General features: G+C 45.3%; 1 protein-coding gene across 2 annotated transcripts in view; it reads left to right on the top strand.

Moving 5' to 3' along the window:
- The first annotated feature begins 1,629 nt into the window (after window positions 1-1,629).
- LOC308332213 (oxysterol-binding protein-related protein 3-like) overlaps window positions 1,630-19,318 on the top strand; it is a 60,348-nt gene continuing 42,659 nt past the window's right edge. The window contains exon 1 of one of the 2 annotated variants that reach the window (XM_080787954.1): window positions 1,630-1,725. The gene's annotated coding sequence lies outside the window, so the exon portion shown is untranslated. The remainder of the gene's footprint in view (window positions 1,726-19,318) is intronic. The other variant, XM_080787955.1, reaches the window with a different exon arrangement.

Here is a 19,318-nt window from a genome sequence, read left to right as displayed (position 1 = left end):
GAGACTCAACAATGCAAATGCATTTATGGCTGTTATCAAAGCAAACCATGTACATTAATATACTTTTCAGATGGTTGACATTTATTGTTTAAAACATTTTGAGTGGTCTCGTAAAATATTCAAATTTGTTGAGATATTAGCTGTACGCAATAATCATCAAGATTAAAACAAAAAAGGTTTGAAATACTTCACTTTTTATGCACAATGAATTGAGAATATATGAAAGTTTCATAATTATATTACGGAAGACAATCAACTTTTACACAAGATTCTAATTCATTGAGATGGACACAAGTTACAACAGTCTACCACAGAGAAAGAGAAGCTAAAGAGAGTACCACTTCATAGTGGGATAACACCAGCAAAGTTGACACTTTTTGTTATGTTAACAAAAACATATCTTCAAGATTCAGGATTCAGGAGTTCCGCATTTAATATAGATTGCAGCAGACAGCAGTGGTTGTTGGGACTTGGGAGTGTGTTAACTTTGCACTGTGTAGGTTACATTCTTTGGGCGTGGTAGTGGTATTGTTATGTCTAAGACTAGATACAGACCATGAGACACGTAAATCTCACCATGGATGCCTTTGCCTTCAAACCATACTTCAAACCAAAAGACAGCAGTAGCCTCCCCTTCACAGTTTACACGTGGTCGTGACGTGACACGCAGTTGTAATCAGGATAGGAAAGTATCATTTAGGCCTACGTACATTCATCGAGAGCTTATTGTTTGCAGTCCAAGTTCTATTCTACCTGTTCTATTCACACACCCTGCAGCCAAGGCCGATGACTCTCCTTTCAAAAGAGAGAACAGAATACCTTTTCCTCGTTTTTTCCCCCTCCTTTGTTGTGCCTCCTCTCCGTTGCCATGGCAATATGTTGAGGACGGAAGTAGTCAGCTTCATGCCCATGCAAAGGGGGGAATTTGCTTCGTCGGATAAGTTAAACAAATTACAGCGTCAAGGCTGCCGCTGAAGAAAGAGAGAGAGAGAGAGAGCAAGATGTTTTGTCTTCATAAAAAATAAATAAAGTGTAGCCTACACGTTTTTAAACAAGATTAGTCTACATATTTCATTCCACTCTAGTTTCACCCGCCCTCTGCCCTGACGTCAGACATTTTAAATATGAATGAACTATTGTACAACTACAGTAATGGTACAACACCACCAGACACTTGCTATTTAATTATACAAGCGGAGCAATTCAAGGGTGCGTCCGTCCTGTCCTGCGGGTTTTTTTGACACACCTGACCAACAACACTACAACTGTACAACACAATATTTTTGCCTGGATTATTCTTTCGGGTTTTATTTGCATTTATTGTATCATGCAGCCTGGACCGTGAGTGACAAGCTGGAGTTTGAAATACATTGTTTTTAACGAGGGCGGCGCAAATAAGAGCTATTTTAGCCATGTGTGCAACATGACAACTGTTTTAAAGTATTGTACAGTACAGTGACTGACAACTAAAGTCTCTGTAATGTTTTTGACGTGGCTCTTGAACTGACACATTACTCCCCCGTTTGTTCTCGAGCGCCCATTGGCTCAGAGCAGTGTCAGTCACTCCTGCCCACCAGAGATGCCCCTCCCCCTTCTCTCGAGTCTCCACCACACACAGTACACACGCGTCACGCACACACTGACACAGAGTAGAGCGGAGCGGTAGCCGACGTTAATATCCAACTATCTCTGGGTATATACTTCTTCATCCCAGAAGAAGCGTAAGTCTTTATAATTGTTATTTCTTTCTAAAACGGGTCCATTCCTATGGTGGTCCCCGGTCGTGAGTGTATGTATAAGGAGTTTGTGGCGTTTGTGGCGTGCCTGTGCTCGTTTAGCTTCCGTTTGAATGAAACGACCAAAGTTGTTGACAGACAGCCAGGTGACTCCGTCTCCTTTTCGTTTTACGGAGTGAATATTCGCGGTCGATAGAATTATTAATGGGATTCGGGCGCCAGGCGGACGTAAGCACTAGAGTCGGGACATGGTGGTGTCGTCTCGTCTGTCAATATAGGCACCGTGCAGCGAGACGAGCTGGTCTTCTCCGGTGACTTTTTGTTGGGTGTCACGGGGACACATGTGAGCACATGGGGAACCGAACCGCAGAACATTTTGTCTTTGCGCTGAGGTTGACTTTGCTGTGTTGGCTGTTGGCAAGAGAGGAACCAGCCGCTTGCTGGCTCAGAATGGTGGTTTGTCTGGTTGACGACCCCGGCTGCTACCATTGTTGACTTTCAGGGATTCAGGCAGCAGGCACGCAGAGGCTATAACTTATCCCATTACCCATGGGACAGGGAGTAGGGACATTGTAATTACGATTTATAAACACAACTCTCCCGGTGCCAGTCGCGGTTTTAAGCTATTACCGCCGTGAGAATTGAAGTGTTTAAGCTAAAACGTGAAGGTTATGCATGAGCTACAGTGGGTCATTGTATTGACAACAGGTCATCTTACAACATGCACAGTATAGCCTGCTCTACTGGGCAACAGATGTTACATCCATTCCATTCAGATGGCTACACCCTATAGTGTAGAATGATCAATAGTTAGATGCATTCTTCTAACAGATGTCTGATAGCCTACACAGAAACGGGGACATTACCTCCATTCAATAATATGTGTTACATTCAGTTCATAGATGTTCCATATTCATATACAGTAGGCTATATACACAGAGCAGTTGGGACGTCACATCAATTCAAACTTTTGATATAAGGCCTCCTGTAGCCATTTACAACAGGTCAGGCCAACAGATGTCAATGTTACATGGAAGTGTTTCCATTTACAGTGTGGGGCAATAGCATTGTTGCAGCCATACAAACAGATGTTTCAGATACAGATACAGAAGCAGCCTACAGTGCAGGACAACAGACTTTGTACCCATTCAAGCAGATCTTTGATACAGTAGTCTGCAGGGCAACAGGGATGCTATACTTGCATTCAAGCAGAGGTTTCATACAGTATAGCCTACACAGTACAGTACAGGGCAGTTACATCCAGTCAAGGTGTGATCTACAGTAGGCTACTACTCCACAGTGTGGACCAAGGCCAACATGCGTTACATCCTTCAAAAATATGTTGGATGTCCAATGCAGAGACATTACAATGACAACAGCAATCCAATCAAAACAGTATAGTGGCCGAGAGGACCACACACACGGCATCAGGGACAGTCACATTTACAGTTGATTCACGGAACATGTTTGGTATTCAGGATACAGTGCATGGCGACAGGGAGGAGATATTACATTGATTGAAACATGTTTGACATGCAGCAGCCTATATATATACAGTGGACGTTGGCGGCGACAGAAATTGCATTCTTTTCAAACTGATATGCAGTACAGCGTTTAAGCGTGGCCTTAGGCTGTATAGGCTACACAACCACATTATGTGACAAATGTTACTTTTCCTTTTGTGTACCGTTTTTAGTCACAATTATGTTCGGGTCTTCTTTATAATAAAGCCCAGGCCTCAATGTAAAACATAGCGTAAAAAAAAAACGTACATTACTTTGCCTGCAGAAGTGTGTAGTGTGGTCCCCACGTGTCCTATATGACTCACAGGCAGAGTTATCTCTGTCATTCCCTTCCACAACACCCACTTAAATGCTGGTAAATACAGAGAACCCCCCCCCCCCCTGCCGCCCAGTGCCCGTGACTAATGCACTGACTGATTAGACTCTCAAAATACTCACCCCCGTGATCTATAGTTGTCCGTCTCCTATGTATAGAGACTGTTTGTGTATTAACTTTAAATGATGATATGTGTCCTACATTCCTGGCCCAGGCAGCAGCCGGGTTGAATGGGGGGGATTTAAAACTATATTACTATAATTACACATTTTTCTAGTGAGAGGGAAATCGCGAATCGTTTGAGTGGACCTATAAATAGCCCCTCCGTGCATGCATGCTTTTTTATGCCCTCACATTCTTCCTTCAAGACCAAACAATCTGAATATAGTACTACGATGGTACATCCCCTCCCTTGCCTTGGGTTTTGTATCCATGGCAACCCTTAGACGGAGCAGCGATACATACAGCATGGTCTCAGAAGCAAGGAGACGGAAACATATTTTGCTATGTGCCTTTTACAACACCAGGGGTGGTGGGCAACTTTGACGACGGAGAGGGACAGGCCACTATAATAGTTCCACTGTTCCACACGCACTCCAGAGGGCCACCACATTGCATATTACTTCTTTGCTATATTTTAATTATTTTTTGGCTATTTTTGAATTGGAATGCTGAAAAGTAAACCTTTTTTTATTTAATTTCAAATGCATTTAGTTATTGTTATGTTAACTTTATGAACTAAAAAACAATTACATTGGACATATTTTACATTGGATGCCCTCGGGCCGCCAGTTGCCCATGCATGCCGTACACAATATATGGTTGGACATCATAATTCATAACTCCCACATGGCATCTCTCTCTCTCTCTCTCTCTCTCTCTCTCTCTCTCTCTCGCCTCTCTCCATTTCAGCTTCACTGTGATTCATTTAACGTGCCGACTTGTCACATTGATGCTGTGAACTCTTTTATTTAATGTTTGCAAAGATGACGGGCTTGTGTCACATTATCGCACTACTACTCATATTTGGCCGCTAAACGTTGTTAACTCGATAATGTTATATGTTTACTACCTGGAAACAGGTCAAAGGCTTTCAGCATGTGCAGCCAGGCATACAGCAGTGTTGGTTGTGACAGTTCACATTGCAGCCAATCCAGAGGCAGATCTATGTAGGGACTTTTAATCCATTCTCTCCTGCTATGTCGTGAAAGGATTTGGGCCGTTGATGGATGATGCTGCTGCCGCCGCCGGATGGATGTGGCCCTATTTCAAGCAACTTGTGCCCAGCTCAGTATCATAATCAGCGATACATACACAGATTTAACACCATAATTCTGTGAAGAAGCTTTGCCAGCATATTCAGGAGCATTTACAAGAGGGCAAGAGGCCGAGTCACAGATGGGGGCCTTCTGTGAAAGGGCCCATTTTGCTTGGCTGGCCGTATTTGAGGATATAGTAGTATCATGCATGTGCTACAGATACTGTATTTGGGTGGTTGATGATGGCAAATGGCAATCCTACTGTTGGAAGTGTGCATGTGTGCGTGTGTGCTTGCGCGCACTTGTGGCTGGCGTGCATGCGTCCGTCCTTGACTCTTCTAGTATTTTCACTCGGCTCAACTGTGTTAAGCTAAATGCTGTTAATGTATTTATAATGTCATGTCAAGACCAGACATTTCGGAGACAACATGTTCGTTTTTTCTCAGAGGAGAAAGTGAGAGAGAGAGAGAGAGGCGTGTAAGTGATCAATCTCAGGCTTGGAGTAGGATAAGGATACAGGCGATTGGACAGCAGCAGCTGTGTGTGTGTGTGTGTGTGTGTGGGGGGGGGGGGTCGGGGGGGTCTGATGCTTTATGCTGGGACAAGTACACACACAGTCAAATCCTCCAATTTTAATCACCCCAGTCTGGGAACCCTTTCGGTTCCCGGCTTTGTTTTTGGCTCCTCCCCTTTCATAGTCCACTCCACTTCCCCTCAGGTGCTTCTGTATTTATTGCCACTAACAACAACACTACGTGTTTAGGGCAGTGGTGGTGCTGCTGCTGCTGCTGCTGCTGAGAGATTACACACCAACCTTAGCTTCCCTATTCGGGGGCCCTGGGTGAAAAATAGTAGATCTACAGACAATGGCAGAATTGCAGGTTCACAATGCATCACACCACAATGCGTCGCACAAATGTGATGTGTATATGTCGTCCTTGCTGGTAGATCGGCTATTTTCGGCAAAGCGATTTGTCGTGTTGAGAGCCGGGGACAAAAGGAGCAAACCCAGTGGTCAACTTGTCAACGTGTGTGTGTGTGTGTGTGTGTGTGTGTGTGTGTGTGTGTGTGTGTTACAAATGTTGGCCGTTCTGTCTTGTGTCCCGCGGCTCCCCGACACACACTGTATGTCTATAGTTTTGTCCAGAGAGAGGTCACCCCGATAGAACGGAATAAGGGCCTTCCTCAGCCCCAACTCTCTCCCATTGTTTATATTGTGTTAAAACGTTATTTAGCAGATAAGCGTCCTGACTCCTGAATCATAGCCACCTTGACAACGTTTGAATAATAAACCAACCTTGTTTGTAAATCCGTCAAGATTTGAGGGAGTTATGACTGTTTTTGTTTGAGCCTCCGTAGAACATACTGTACTGTACTGTAGGCGCCCCTCAGCAAGATGGCCGCCGCTGGGTGAACTATACGTCAGAGACTCCGCCTTGAGCCACCTTGCCTTTATATCAGGGATATTCAATTGGCGGCCCGCGGGCCACATGTGGCCCGCGGAGCGCCTCCTTGTGGCCCCTGGAAGAATTAAAAAAAAAAAAAAACGTTTTTTTTCTTTTTCTTTTTGAGAATAATAATAGGGCTAATAAAAGTTACAGATATGGTGTGTGTGATATTAATTGTGAGATTACCATAATGACGGTAATCATTAAAGGACCACTTTTCAACCTATCTTCATAATAGGTCCTCACTAATAATCATGATAAAATGACACGTTTTTTTCTACTCGGTCTGTGTCACATAGGAGGGCTGTGGGCAGTTCAGAAACCCACAGTGACATCAATGGAGAATCCAAGCTAATAGAAACTGCAGGCTTTCTAGTCCTGAAAAGTTGCGAAAATGGAAGCCATCATTCTCACAATAATAAACCCTGTTAGGGTCCATTTGGTTCCATTTGTACACTCTCAGAGTTACAGACCCATAAGGGTCCATTTGATTCCAAACCATTTCCCTGGGGAACCCCTGGAACTGCCTCAAGGACCCTGGGGGTCCCCGAACCCCACTTTGGAATCACTGCTCTATGTAATGTTTGTGTGCGTGTGTGTCCGTCCAGCTGATGGTCGTTAATGTCAAAGCAATGCTGTTTATGCACTGTCAAATAGGTCTAGGCCTACATCTATTCTAAGGTGGCATGTATAGACATATTACCCTGCTCATTACTGTGCGGAAATATACATAAATCTTCGTGTTTGAGCACAAAAAGCATTTTGAGAACCCACAAATTTCCGCGCTTCGCGCGCACACTGTGCGGCCCCCCACACACAATCATTCTACAGTTGTGGCCCCCGGCCTAATCTAATTGAATACCCCTGCTTTATATAATGTCTATGGTTGACATAATATGCCCTTACTGGGCTGCATTCAAGACACTCGCCATTTGTATGACACCTGACTTGTTGTGTCTGAACACAGCTTTGATGGATGTGTTCTGTCCGTCCCCCCCCCCCGTCCCCCCCCCATAAAACAAGATGTTTGGTCAAACCATAATGGGCGGCCATTGGAAATGCATTGGAGCGGCCATTAAACACAAGACACAAGACAGGTGTCTTGAATGTGTGAAGTGTGAATGCAAGGGCATAATGTCGACCCCACCCGCTCACCTCCGCCTAGAGTTCTCATCGGAAAATGAAGGCCCCGGCCCGGCCTTTTCCCTAAATCTGTGTTCAGTTGAAGTGCAGGGCTATAATAGCTAAAGATATCATTGCTCAACCTTGAAAGTGTGTCACCACCACCACCACGTGTGTGTAACGTTCACATGACTAGTACCAATAAAGCATTTCTAGAGCTGCCTTATCTGACATTATGTAAATAATTCCTTCTTCTCCCGTCTGGCCATTTGCTTGCCCTGTTGTCCGAGTTGTTCCATTCGACCGCATAATTCACCGTTCAATTATGACCCATTTTAACAGCTGCTGCTCAAGAATAATCTGATAAAAAGTGATAAAAAAAAAAACAACTAAAGTCTTTTTAGGATGAAACCTCAGCTGCGGTGAGTAAAATAAATAATCACGTGTGTGTGTGTGTGTGTGTGTGTGTGTGTGTGTGTGTGTGTGTGTGTGTGTGTGTGACCCGAATGCGACCCCAATCAGCTCAGTGTAATGGCCCCATGGCTGCAGGGGTTAATGGGTTGCACTCAGACAGAGATACACACTCGGTCACTTAATGGGAGCAGTTTGGCACCGCTCAAACAAAACCGAAACAAATGGTCCATGGTTCAAAAAGGAAGGATAGATTTAAGCAATAAGCCACGAGAGGTCTCAGGTTACCGGGTATTTTACACTGGCTGGGGGCGTAGGAAGACCCGAGGCGCAGCCGAGGGTCTTCTACCCCGCAGCCATTATAAAATACCCGGTAAGCTGGGGCCTCGAGTGGCTTATTGCTTTTCTAAAACGGTTTCAAACATATGTACCATATTAACCTAATAAAACTATTTAATTCACAAAAGTAGCTACGCTTTGCGCTACCAGAGCGAGCCACATAACTTCCTTGTTGTACTGGGCAAGTAGACTATGTGACGGGAGAATAGCGCTTGATGTTTTTACGGGGCTGCCTGGAGCCACACATTCACAGTCATTATGAGCCGGGCGGTGCTTAGACGCCCGCACGGCATGTGTTTGTAATTCAATCAAGCGCTCTCCTTCCCCAGTTCAGCTACAAGGCTGCAAGATGATACAAAGTGATTGAAGGAGTGGGTTATCGGTGAAATTTACACCGGTCACGTGATGGTAACCAGCCAATCAGAATGAAGTATTGGGACTACCCGTTTTAGAATATTGAACTAACTGCTGGTACAAGACATGTTTTGAAACTGTTAACCCATTTTGACCTGAGATCAGATTCTAAAAAAATGTCTTCCACATCCTGACAGTTTTCTGAAAAACCTATGTTTCTATGTCAGTCGTTCTTCGATTTTTCAAAAATAGCAGACCTAGAAGCTCGTAGCGCGCCACTCGGTGGCGCGCTATGAGCTTGTAGATCTGCTATTTTTCAATAGCTAAAGCATAACATAATACTATAACACCAAAAGGGGTTCCTGCCCCCAAAATGGGTTGAGTATAGAGCCAGACCGGTATATATCGGTTTAGGCCAATGTATTGATTCAGGATTGAATAATTTATTAGCATGTTTATTATTTATAAGCAGTTAAAAAAAACGATGCTAAAAAGGAATGGATAATTAATACGAAAAAAGCTCTGGGGGGGGGGGCGTGTTTCCATTGTGTCCATGATGTCGCCCATTATACACTTTTGGCGATATCAGTTTTGGCTTCGTAAGCTTGTTGTTGTATAGATCTGCTGTTTTTCCGCTATCGCTGGGGAATGTTTGAAAGTGTGTGTGAAACATTTTGTCAACATGGGGAGAGAAAAAAAAATATCGGGATTATCTCAAATAAATTGCGATTAGGCTGATTATGTAATAATAATGGTTATATGGTTCCTTGAAAGGCATTCCAGAGATGGCTGCACTACAATGCCTATAAGCCCCTGCAGAGCCAAAGCACAGACTCAGCATTTAAAAAAAAAAGAACAATCATAAAGTCGTCAGATCATGCGTGTGTGACCTCATAAAATCTCCTTATTGCCATCACCAGCGTTTAACTTTTCTTTATTTCTCCCGGCTCATTTAAAGGCCTCGTGAATCCGAGCCGCTGGCCCTCTTCTGTCTGTGACACCAATGACCGGCCTTTCCGTCTCCTTAACAGGTCATTTACAAGGTGTAGTGCCATTAATGATTGACTCCCATTACGTAAGAGAGCGAAGACAAAAGTGCCTTATAGTCTTACAGTGCAGTCGCGAGCAACTAGTGTACACACAACGCCACACGGTATACACACACACTCTGCAATTCTGCATGCTCTTGACTGAGGTAAGTAGGACACTCTGCGAGACGTTTTATCACCCTCGACTATAGTGGCATTTTAAGCTCAAGATATAGTACTATGCTGCATGATTCCATAGCCTGCGCTCAGCCTCACTCCAGCTTTCAATCCACGAAAAGGTGGACAGTGTTTCAGATGATGAGGTTGTTTGGGTCACGGTTAAAGTATAGATTTAAGTGGTGGTGAATGTCTTGCCGCGGGGAAGTGTTTCGTTTGGAATTTCTTGGCGCCGTCGACTTGTGTAACAGTGACAGGGAGGAGACTGAGGTGAGTCTATAGGTGTGGAAGCCCAGGGTGTTATGTAAAGTGGGGCTTGTTTGGTGTGTGTGTGTGTGTGTGTGTGTGTGTGTGTCCCTGCCCATCAGTATTTACAGTAGAAGAGATTTTCTTTCATCAAGCCTGCATGGAGTTTACTTACAGCTATGGCTTGGCTGTAAATCACTGCTGGAACTTTTTTTTAACTTTCATTGCTAAGGTATATGTTGCCTTTAACAAACAGAGTGTTTTCAAGGTATAGAAATGAATGCGCAATCGCTTTTTGCTGCGATATAGTGGCCGTATGGATGTTGCTGTTTTGAATAGCGCCTTGTTATTCTTTTGTCAAGTGCTGTATGACACCAAATCTGGGCACTGTGCCTCTCCTTGGACAAAAGAGATATTTTTTTTAAATCCCAAAATGTCCTGGTTTTGTACAGGAGAAATGATAGCCAGCAGTATAGTTACCGCCTGATAACGCTGGGCATTAAGAATTCTCTACATGAGATTGTATTCATGTATGTTGTGAACTCATGCACGGAAATTCATTTATCCGTGCATTATTACAGAGGAATATAATCAGGAATTTACATGAGTTCATAATAGTGTTTCATTCATGGACTTCTGCATGAACAAACGCATTAAGTAAAGCATTAGCGAAGGTAAATAGCCTACATCATCATCATGCACGATTACTTTTGCATGATCGTCATGGTTTCTTTTTAATAGTTCACAACTATATAAATGGACTGCTGAAGAAATGCGAAACTACCACGGCACAAGTATTGTCATTTTCATTGATTAAGCATTAGTTACTCATAACATTAACTTCATTTGTTACCAATTTGCCATTGAAACTATATATATATATATATATATATATATATATATATATATATATATATATATATATATTCCTTCAAGACTAATATGTGTTTAATTGTTCCAAATTGATGATCAACAATAACGTTTTTTTCAAGGGCAAGAAATTAACCGCACGCACGCACACGCACACACAGATACACATACACATACTGTACACACACACACACACACACACACACACACACACACACACACACACACACACACACACACACACACACACACACACACACACACACACACACACAACACACACACTTCTTCCAGTTCCTATGTTAATGATTAAGTAATTAACCAATAACCACATGAACTTCATGTGTTTTTTATTATTTAATACTTAAAAACAGAATAATAATTCACCATGAACCCATTTAGGCCTGACGTTGAAATAAATAAAAAAAGTCTTCTGAAATAATATATATATATATTCAAAGATTTGTGCCGCATTTTCACGCATTTTCACTCGGTGGCGCGCTATGAGCTTGTAGATCTGCTATTTTTTAAATAGCTAAAGTAAATGCTTAGTTAAAACACCAAAAGGGGTTCCCGTCCAGAATGGGTCAAGTTTCTTTTTTATATATATTTTTTATCCCACGATTTTGTAACCCATTTTTCACCCCTGTGTCAATCATCTACTGTGATCCTGGGCTCTACACACCCTCCGCCAACCTGGGGAGAGAAACGGACTTAACTCATGCTCCCTTCATGCCTGAGTGTCCAAGTTGCTCCTTTACACCTGACAGGGGGGAGTTTCCCTGGTTGGACGTAGCGCGTGGAAGGAACACGTTATTCCAACCAGTTCCTTTCCCCTCCATCAGGTGCCCCGGCTGGCCAGGGGGAGGCAGTTTAGAGACCAGGATCAGAATGGGTCAAGTTAACCCAAAGGCCACAAACATGATGAACTCATGAATGGACCATGCTTAATCAGTGGCGATTATCTACGATGCGATACACATGTGCTCTCATCAGTGCTGTGGCGGGTTGAATTCCACTTAGTTGTGAACTATACTAAGAAGAAGAAAAATTATGTTTAACAAGTCATCATTCATGATGTATATAGGCTACTACTTGCCTTAGTTAATGTTTAAATTATTCATACATGAGGTTGAATGCATGAATGAATGAGGCACTGTGTGTGACTGTGAACTCATGTCAATCCCTGATTTTAAATGAGGTGTTATTAATGCATGGAATAAAGCATTTCTGCATGCAGGAAGTCATACTGTACTATATGAACTATTTTTACAGTATATGTGTTACTCCATAGATTGGAAAAAGCTCTGGGTGCTTTTAAATTTAAATAAACCTGTAGCCTCATGTCACTGGATGAACTCGGTGAAATGACTATAGTCTCTCAAAACCAAGTCAAACATTAACTTGCTTCTTTTAGTGTTCATCATGGCACTTATATTTTGACTCCACGGCGTGTCGTGTGTTGTTGGTTTATTTATTGTTTGTTTTTTGTTTATAAGGATCCCCATTAGCTTTTGCCTTGACAAAAGCTAATCTTCCTGGGGTCTGACACTGACAAACATTTAACAAAGCCAATACTTACAATTCTTTACAAACACTAACTCAAAATAAAACATAGTAAAATAAAAAATAAAATAAGAAATAAAAAAACATAGGAGAAATAAAAAACAAAGAAAAACATAGCAGAAATTATTATCTTCCCAGGGTTACTGCAGTATGGTTTACATAAGGTGTTCTTTTAACTTGATTTTAAAGATGAATTTTGTATTTGTATTGGTTATACACTTTGGTAGTGCATTCCAACCTATTACTGCTCTATAGATAATAGAAGATTTAAGAATATTTGTTCTTGGTTTAACTGCCACCAAAACACCCGAACTGGCTTGTCTAGTCATATGGTTACTTATGTTCGTCTCTTACATGTGCTGGAAGTCTGCTGGTATAGCTTTAAGTATGTTTGTTTGAGTGTATCGAGGCATTCTTTCCTAGTGCTGATGACTCATGTCCTAATGGGCACAGAGCTGATTTTAGGAGAGGCCTTGGGGAACTATACAGAATACACAGGCAGGCACACATACACTGACGCACGCACGCGCGCGCACGCACACATTTGCATGCATGCACGAATGGAAATCCCATGGGCATTCACTCTTTGTGTTATCCCACCCGGTCAGGAAAGTGTGTGCAGTTGTGCACCTCACTAAAGGGAGTGGCTCTAAAACACATTCAGACCAGACATACAATGCATACCATGAGCGAGCGCACACACACACACACACACACACACACACACACACGCACACACACACACACACACACACACACACACAACCAGGTTGGGACAAGTCATTTGGCGAGATAGGAATGTACTGTAACTCTGTATGTTACATCACAGGAGAAGGGTGTGTGTGAAGATGAAGCTCGCTGTTCAGGTATGAAGGCGTCTGACACTCTGTTGTAACGGAGTGTTGATCTTGGCCCAGCACGTTTTGATTTTAGTTTTTAGTAAGTCATATTATAGTCTCTTGAATGGTTTTCGTTTAGTTTTAGTCGCATTTTATTTTAATCACCTGGAAGGTTTTTAGTGTTATAGTCTAGTTTTAGTCGGCTAAATCTACAGTTGATTTAGTCGACTAAAAATGTGTTTCGGTGCGCCTTGATGCCGTTGTAATGACGGTGTGAAAATAAATTTAACCCATTCTGTGCGGGAACCCCTTTTGGTGGTTACATACATTTATGTTATAATTTAGCTATTGAAAGATAGCAGATCTACAAGCTCATAGCGCAACTTGTAGGTCTGCTATTTTTGAAAAATCGTTAAAATGTGCCTCAAATCTTTCAGAAAATTGTCATGATTTAGAAAACATTTTTTTTTAATTTCGACGTCGGGCCTAAATGAAATGGGTTAAATAGATTTTCAGCATGCAACCAAGTGTAAAATGACTTATACTGGATCTCTTGTCCACTATTCCCTTCCTAACATTTTAGTCTAGTTTGTATTTGTTGACAAAATGGTCAATACATTTAGTCTCAGTCATAGTCACCGTAGCTTATTTTTCATTTCGTTTCCATTTAGTTTTCGTCAGTGAAAAAAGGTAGTCTACAATCTTTTTTGGCCATATATATGGAGCGTGTCTTGAGTGTACACTACAGGGTTTGATGAGGTCAGATCAACATATTATGGAATATTCGGAACGGGTCAGCTCCATATATGGAGATCTAAGGGTTTGAGGTCAGATGTTAGAGTTGCTGGCCCGGCTCCATGTATATGCAGATCTATAGGTGATGCTCCAGTCTTCTCCACTGGTATGGTTATCCAGGGTTTAAGGTCAGTGTCGTGATCTTCATATATGGAGATGGCCATATATGGTATGGTGGCGTGTTGTGTCACGAGGCACCATATATAGAGATCCAAGTGGCTTCATGATGTCACGAGGCGTGACCGTATATGGAGACGTGATGGCACGAGGGAGGCAATATAAGAATAATTATCAAATTTGAATTATGCTTTATAGGTATCTTCAGTGATTTCCCTTAATTCAAATATCACTTTATTTTTTATTTTTTTTGTGATAATCCTCCCTACTATCGAGAGTGCTGACCATATAAGGAGTTCCTCCCTGTCCCCCCCAGTTCACCCCTGAGGTAAAACAAAAAAAGCTTAGGTTTCGTTTTTGGCTAGAGGGCCCATCCTTGTAACCTGACACCGCCAGACGGCGGCAGCAGTGAGCTCCTCCTCCTGCTCCCATCCATGGTCTCTCTCGGAGCAGAGGCGATGCGCTTCGATCGGAGCGATCCGCGTCCGTATGCGGCATCGACGCGAGACTGGTGACGTATTGTATAGCTGTGCGCCACACAGCGCAAATGTAAACGCAACCTAACTCGAAATTATTACAGAGATTATTTTTACGGATTTGGGATTGTTTGTTCCCCGCTGCTTCGGGTGTTCGTTTCTGCTTGAGAGAGGACCAGATGCAGGAGGGAACTTATGTGAACTCGATACTCGAGACGCAACCTGGCGGAGTCAGGTTACCGTCCTTCATCCAATCAGGAGAGAGAGAGGGGGCCTTCCTGCCATCATGATCGAGCAGAGGCGGGCCTTGGTGTGTGCACATATATACTGTTTTTTTTTATTTTTACAAATCACCCAAATTACTGACTGAATGCTCCTTTAAGTACCAGTAAGACGCGCAAACGCGGGAAGCGAACGCAGCTGAGACCCTGCAGATGTCACGGTACCGAGAACTGGCGGACCCAAATGCAGACACAGACAAAAGTTCGACAGTTCAAGGGTGTTTATTGAAATATAAACTGGCAGGCAGGCAGAGCAGGGCAAGGTCCAAACAGGCTGGTCAGAGCATGGGCTGGCAGGCAGGCAGGCAGGTGTGGTCTGAGGAGGAGGAGAGGAGAGCGGTGAGTACAGGCACAAAGTAAAACACTAGAAAATACAACAAAACTGAAGTTCACTGGGAACAAACACTGGCAAAGCTGGCTAGAAGGTCTACTACCACTGTGGGTGATTTAACAATCTGGCGCTGGTGATGTGGGAAGGCTGGGTCTTTATGGGCTGGAGTTGATGAGCTGATGTCAGGCAGGAGTGTAGATTGGAGACTGGAACCAGGTGAGCCAAGTGATAAATGGAACCAAGCCACGCCCAAACACACGCCCACACATAACACAGACACTGACAAGACAGAGACAGCAGAATAACACAGCCCTGCCTGGGACTGTGACAGTGCCCCCCCCTCACGGAACGCCTCCAGGAGTTCCACCAGGCTTGTCAGGGTGTTGCCGATGGTAATCGGTGATTAGGGATGGATCCAGAATGAAGCGACGTGGTACCCAACATCTCTCCTCAGGACCATAGCCCTCCCAATCCACCAGGTACTGGAATCCCTTCCCTCTGCGACGCACATCTAGCAGCCGCCGGACGGTGTACGCTGGATGGTCGTCAATGATACGGGGGGGAGGAGGGGGCGCATCCGGAGGAGACAGCGGACTCGTCAACACCGGTTTCAACAGAGAGACATGGAATGTGGGGTGGACCTTCATGTGACGAGGGAGCCTGAGCTTGACAGTTGAAGGGTTGATGATGGAGAGCACCTCATAAGGACCCACATAACGGGGGGAGAGCTTCCTTGAATCAGTCTTCAGGGGGAGGTCCTTAGTAGATAGCCACACACGCTGACCTGGCTGGTACGTTGGGGCTGGGGTCCGATGGCGATCGGCAAATTTTCTGTTCCGTTCCACGGAACTGAGCAAGGCAGCTCGAGCATCCTTCCACACCTTGCGACAGCGTCGTAGGTGAGCCTGAACCGACGGGACGGCGATGTCATCCTCCTCGGCTGGAAAGAGAGGTGGCTGGTACCCCAACGAACCCTCAAAAGGAGACTTGCCCGTGGCAGCACAGGTCAGAGAATTGTGGGCGTATTCGATCCACAGCAGGTGGGTGCTCCAGGAGGAGGGATTCTTGGCCGCCACACAACGCAGCGCAGCTTCTAGGTCCTGGTTGGCGCGCTCCGTCTGTCCGTTAGTTTGTGGGTGGTAACCAGAAGACAGACTCACAGATGCTCCGAGGGCACGACAGAAAGCTCTCCATACATGTGAGATGAACTGAGGTCCCCTGTCGGAAACAATATCCACAGGGACGCCATGGAGCCGAAAGACATGGTAAGCAAGGAGGTCAGCTGTTTCAAGCGATGTGGGCAGTTTAGGGAGGGCCACAAAATGCACAGCCTTCGAGAATCTGTCCACAATAGTCAGAATGACCGTGTTGCCTTGGGATGGAGGAAGGCCTGTGACGAAGTCCAACGCCATGTGCGACCAGGGTCGACTTGGGACAGGCAGGGGACGGAGCAAACCAGCAGGCGGCTGATTAGAAGCTTTCCCACGAGCGCACACAGCGCAAGCAGACACAAAAGCACGGGTGTCACGGGCAATGGAGGGCCACCAGAAGTGCCGTTTGAGGAGAGACAGAGTGCGGCCGACCCCCGGATGGCAGGCAATGCGGGAAGCATGTGCCCAGAGGAGGACCCGTGAGCGAACAGACTCGGGGACGAAGAGACGGTTTGCGGGTCCGTTGCCTGGATCCGGTTGGACCCGTTGAGCCTCTCGCACCAGTGACTCAATCTCCCACCTCACAGCTGCCACCACACAGGAAGAGGGAAGGATCGACTCCGGCCGGCCAGTGGATTCTTCAGCGGAGAACTGGCGTGACAGGGAATCCGCCTTCAAGTTACGAGAACCAGGACGGTAAGTCAGGGTGAATCGGAACCGACCGAAATACAGGGCCCATCGAGCCTGGCGGGAGTTGAGGCGTTTCGCAGACTGGATGTAAGCAAGGTTCTTATGGTCCGTCCACACAATGAACGGATGTTCAGCACCCTCCAGCCAGTGCCTCCATTCCTCCAAGGCAAGCTTCACAGCCAACAGCTCCCTGTTCCCCACATCATAGTTGCGCTCAGCAGAGTTCAAAGGATAAGAATAGAAGGCACAGGGATGGAGCTTCCCATCTGTAGCGGACCTCTGGGACAGGATGGCCCCCACCCCGGTGTCTGAAGCGTCGACTTCTACGACAAACTGGCGGGATGAGTCCGGGTGGACGAGAACCGGTGCCGTGGTGAACCGCCTCTTCAACTCCTTAAACGCAGCCTCAGCCTCCGCGTTCCAGGTAAAAGGCGTCAACGAGGATGTCAGCTTGTTAAGGGGGGCTGCAACACTGCTGTAGTTTCTGATGAACCTTCTGTAGAAGTTGGCAAACCCAAGGAACCGTTGAAGATGCTTTAAAGATGCGGGTCGAGGCCAGTTCTCCACCGCCTGCACCTTCTCAGGGTCCGCCTTCACCTGGCCATTCTCAACGATGAACCCGAGGAATGTGGTAGACTGGACATGGAATTCACATTTCTCCGCTTTAACAAAGAGCTGGTTCTCCAAAAGACGCTGCAACACTTGCCGGACATGCACCACGTGTTCCTCATGGTTGCGGGAGTAAATCAAGATGTCATCTAGGTAAACAAATACAGTACGGTTGATTAGGTCACGGAGAACATCATTGACCAGTGCTTGGAATATACCTGGAGCATTAGTGAGCCCAAAAGGCATGACAAGATATTCAAAATGGCCGATGGGTGTCTTAAAAGCAGTTTTCCACTCATCTTCAGCCCGGATACGAACAAGGTGGTATGCATTACGCAGGTCTAGCTTGGAAAAAATAGTTGCCTCCTGAATGGGCTCAAAAGCGGATGCAAGCAATGGTAATGGATATTTGTTTTTAACAGTGATGTCATTGAGGCCTCGATAGTCAATGCAGGGGCGTAATGAACCATCCTTCTTACCCACGAAGAAGAACCCAGCACCAACTGGGGAAGAAGAGGGCCGAATGATGCCAGCTGCCAATGACTCGTGGATGTATTTCTCCATGCTCTCTCTCTCTGGGCGAGACACGTTGTAGAGACGACTAGTAGGCAGTGGAGCTCCTTCATGCAGGTTGATGGCACAGTCATATGGGCGGTGCGGAGGTAATGATAGGGCACGTTGCTTACTGAAAACCTCTCCAAGGTTATGGTACTCAGCAGGAACACCAGAAAGGTCTGGAGGCTCCATAATAGCTGGGGGGCTGGCACCCTCAGATGGAGAACGAGCAGACCGTAAGCAGGTTGAGAGACAATACGGACTCCAGCTCACCACCTTGCCTGCCGCCCAGTCAATATGTGGATTGTGTAGTTGTAGCCATGGCTGACCTAGAACGATAGGTACATTAGGAGAGGAAATGACATAGAACTGAATTTGTTCATGATGATTACCGGACACAAGGAGGTGGACGGGTTCGGTACGGTGAGTCACACGGGCCAGAGGATTGCCATTGAGAGCATTAGCTTGCATAGGTGAGGTGAGTGGTTCGAGTGAAATGCCCAACTGGGAGACTACAGACATGTCTAGGAAGCTTTCGTCTGCTCCAGAATCAACAAGAGCAAGCAGTGACAATGACTGAGTACGCAAACTAAGAGTGGCATGAAATTCCATACGGGATCGGGTTTTGGGGGAATATGAAACATGACTCACCAGAACCCCCACTGCTACTGATGAGTCATCTCTTTTGGCCGTGTAGGACATGTGGCGATGTGGTGGTCTGGCTGGCCACAGTAGAAACACACCCCCATCTTCCTTCGGCGGAGGCGCTCATCTGGTGTGAGATGGGCCCGGCCCAATTGCATAGGTTCCTCCCCAGAAAACTCAGCAGGAGGGGGAGGACGTCCAAACTCAGCAGGCGGGGCTCTGTAGTTTCCTCCGACAGAGGGCGCTGTAGGACTAGGTGGAGAGGGTTCTGCCTGCCACTGAGCCATCTGGTCCGACATCTTGATGGCAGTGGTAATTGCCTCATCCAGGGAAGGCTGTTCCTTCCTCAAGGCCATCTCTCTGCCAATGCTGCGGGTGAGCCCACTCTGAAAGGCGGTTAGCAGTGCCGGCTCATTCCACTCTGACTCAATTGC

The sequence above is a fragment of the Protomyctophum bolini genome (assembly GCF_963924005.1).
Source record: "Protomyctophum bolini genome assembly, chromosome: 17".
NCBI classification, from domain to species: Eukaryota; Metazoa; Chordata; class Actinopteri; order Myctophiformes; family Myctophidae; genus Protomyctophum; species Protomyctophum bolini.
This window is presented reverse-complemented; position numbering and strand designations above follow the sequence as displayed.